A 3,656-nucleotide genomic window follows, 5' to 3' on the forward strand; every position below is an offset into this window, starting at 1 on the left:
TGTTAAAACTCTCAAGTCTACAAAAACGTAGAAATGACATTGACTCCATATTTATGTTTAGTTTGCTGAATGGCTTAATTGATGTACCATCGTTACTGGAACAGGTGACATTTAATGTTCCGATCCGCCGGTTGCGAAATAATAATATGCTGTTCCTCGATCAACACAGAACAAACTATGGCTTGCATGCACAAATGTACCGATTGTGTCGTATTGTAAACTCGAGACAAGATCTGGACTTTTTGGTGTAAGTCTTTATAGTTTTAAAAATTCACTAAGATGGACCGGATCTTGTCTTGAGGTAGTTTTTTTTTGTCCTAGCTTTAATTTTATTTAGTTGTATTTTATTTTATTAGTGCCTGTATTTATAATAAGAAATTGTATTTACCATCGTTAGAATGGACTGCATAAGTCCATCAAATAAATAAATAAATACTATTTATTATTTAAGAATGTATTTTGAGTAAATTTTCCGATTTTTCTCGACCTAAGCCCAGTAACCCATTTTTTCCAAATTTTTAAAATTGAATCCGGGTCATGGTTTTACAACGTTTGGGTAGCATAATAAATATTTTGGGGCCCAGAAACCTAAAATTTCTTTGCCCGAATTCAGAGTTTGTGATAGACCCCATGACCCATCCTCTAGTTTGACTTCTCGTAGTGTGGGAGTGTTCCTTTTTGGATTTGGTAGAAGAATTTGCTTTCACAAACATTATTGTTCTAAAAAAATATAATTGCCTTTTTTCTAAGATCACAAATTCCTTAAATAACTTGATGCTGGGGTACCTGAAGGGCTTTTAAAAAATTATTTTAACTATTGATTTTTGAGCAGATTCGAGGGGTTTTAATATTGATTTATTAGTGCTTTCCCATCCTATTATGCCATAAAAAAATGAATTCATCACAAATAAAAACTGTTTTTAGTTTTGATCACTTTTGAATTAGAATTTTCACGAGCAGCACGGTTTTGTCGTGACCGGCATCGTAAAAATTTTGGAACACTAAACACATAGAATTAAAAATAGTCCAGAAACCGCATACGCGCATCAAACAGAAGGCGACATAACTACTTTAGTAGTTTTACATTTTGACCCATTAGTTTCTTTGTGGACGTCGCTCAATACGCAACTCTTCCACTTCCATGATTTACATTGATTTTTGGCATTTTTGTCACTACACGTGTATTATGTTGCTTAAAAACTTTTCTTATATCAGCATATTTACTTCAGATACTATTTTTTCTCAATTTGGGAGAAAAAATTGTGTGTTTACTGTTGATAATGACAGTTGATTAAGGGCAATATGTCGGGGCCGCACTAGGCAACCATATAAAGTTTGTGTTTTTATCGAGTAGAGATCGATTCAAATTTTACTCGAAAATAGCAATGTTCACCTTGAAATCGCATCTAAAATGAGGTGTTCAAATTTCGGGCCGCTACGACTCACCGTTTCAGAGATTTGACGGACAAACAAACAAACAAACTCAACACAGGATATTGGTTCCATGGAGGTGGGATTTTTGTCCCAATAAATGTAACATAAATATATTGTGAATAAAATGAACAAATAAATAAAAAAATTAACACACACATGTATTTTCAGTTTTATAAAATAAATATAGGCGAATCATAGAAAAATAAATTGGAATAACCCCGCAATAATAAATAAACAGGTACATATTTAAAAGTATTCACAATGCAAATTTATATCCATTTGGCAATTCTCGACCTGAGTACGGCCCATTGTTTTGCTGCGAACTGTAGCTAACTTAATACCCAATAGTCATAGAATGGTTTTCCTGCGTTCTTGCTCCTCTATAGCTTGGCGCATTATTACTCTGAGGACATAACACATTTTGTTATACAAGTATTGTGTTTTAAAATTCCATCGCTAGATGTCGGCATGAGCGTTCGCAGCGCGCTTGCGTTATGGTTCCTTAAATAGATATATACCTTCGACACTTCAGTAAATGCATACTTACCTGGCGTAGGGGATACCGTGATCATCAACAAGGCGGTTCCCCCAGGGCGAGGCTCTTCCATTGCACTTCGGTTGGGCTGACCCTTGCGATTATCCCTAATGCGGATAACTCGGGCGCGTAATTTTTGGTAGTCGGGACTGCGTACGCGCTGCTCCCGCATTAAACATGCTAACAAATAATGCTTCGGCTTGCTGAAGTGAAGTAGAGGCGGCGACCCTCGATTTCATTCATCTGTATATATCGAGACAGTATTCTTAACTTCGGCGCTATCTGAATCTTACCTCGGTATGTTCGACCTGCTTGTCATATCGACATCATAATATGATCGAAAGAAGCCAATGACTGACCGCAAACAATTAGTCCGCGTTCCTTACGTCAGCATCTAAAAAATATCGTATTCATATTTTTAATAGGCTTCTGTGATAGAAAGTGCTCACTTCAAAGCGATTATAAACTCCAATAAATCCCAATTCAAGCAAAAAAGTTCGCTTAAATATGGCTTTTAACCATTGCCAAAACAATATGCTTAACGATCGTCTGTATTTTTCTACTGAGGTAGTACTGAGCGATTACAAGGCCGACTCTCGATACGTTCTCTTAGAAAGATAGTAAAACAGATGAAATAAATAAAATAACTACTTTATTTTGTTGCAGTGGTAACTTTCTAATGCCTAGATACTCTTATATGTTAATGGGACAGAACATAACGACATTATTTTCGCATCTAGGCGTTCGTTTTATAAGGCTGACAGTTATGCCAGAATTTAATTCGACTTCAAAATTTACTTATTTCTCTCATATTTTTAATAGGCTTTTAGGAAAAGACTCAACCTCAAAACGGTTAAAATTTAAAATAAATCGTAATTAAAGGAAAAACTGCTCGGTAGAACCAAATTTTTGACAATTTTAATGCGTAGATAAACGTATCGAGGGGAGTTCTAGACCCGTCGGTAAGAACCGATGTACTTACATCAAAACATGTAGGTGGGGGTTGGGGGGGGGGTACCGGTAGTATATCTTTGTGGTCGGTCGGGAGACTTTTATCTTCAACTATGACGTCTTACTTAAGTTAACTTAGGCTATGTTTTAAATCGGGTTGTGGTCCTGTGGCTAGGTTCGAATCCCACTCTACCCCAACTCGATTCCATTTTCTAATAGTGAGTTATTTACAACTTGTTAAAAATGGCCCTCAAAATTAAATATTTGGGTAAATCATAAGAACGCAAATATTTCTTTTTAAAAAAAAAAATAATAAAAAAATATGTCATTTTAGAGCGTAGATATGCGTACCGTGACGAACGCTTCCCGTTTCATATCGATGTACCTACTCAAAACTTGAAGGTGGGGGGGGGAGGGGGTCGGTATTTATAGCTTTGTAATCGTTAGAGGGAATTTATCTTCAACTATATCGTCAAGGTGAAGGTATGACGTCTTCATCTTCCCATCATAATCGTGGCCCTGGGCTGGAATTCAAAACGATCTCGTGGCCGTATTTTTAATTTTTTAAAAAAAATAAAAACGTGCGGGTAAGTTTTCGATTAGGGAAGCAGTTATTTGGCTTTGAAATAAAAAGAGAAAAAAAAAGAAGAGATGCTTCTATTTAACTCGTATTAACCACGCACCCTTTCCACAAACCCCACCTCACACCCACATACCCTCACACACATATTCACGT

The 3,656-nt window shown here is 36.2% G+C and overlaps 1 non-coding gene across 1 annotated transcript; it reads left to right on the forward strand.

Moving 5' to 3' along the window:
- The first annotated feature begins 1,973 nt into the window (after nucleotides 1–1,973).
- On the forward strand, nucleotides 1,974–2,139 carry LOC148285517 (U1 spliceosomal RNA). Its single transcript, XR_015821972.1, has one exon. It is a non-coding gene; the product is annotated as a U1 spliceosomal RNA (small nuclear RNA).
- The last annotated feature ends 1,517 nt before the right edge of the window (nucleotides 2,140–3,656 follow it).

This window comes from Micrasema longulum, unplaced genomic scaffold (assembly GCF_059751315.1).
Source record: "Micrasema longulum isolate JH-2025_06_02 unplaced genomic scaffold, ASM5975131v1 h1tg000030l, whole genome shotgun sequence".
Taxonomy (NCBI): domain Eukaryota; kingdom Metazoa; phylum Arthropoda; class Insecta; order Trichoptera; family Brachycentridae; genus Micrasema; species Micrasema longulum.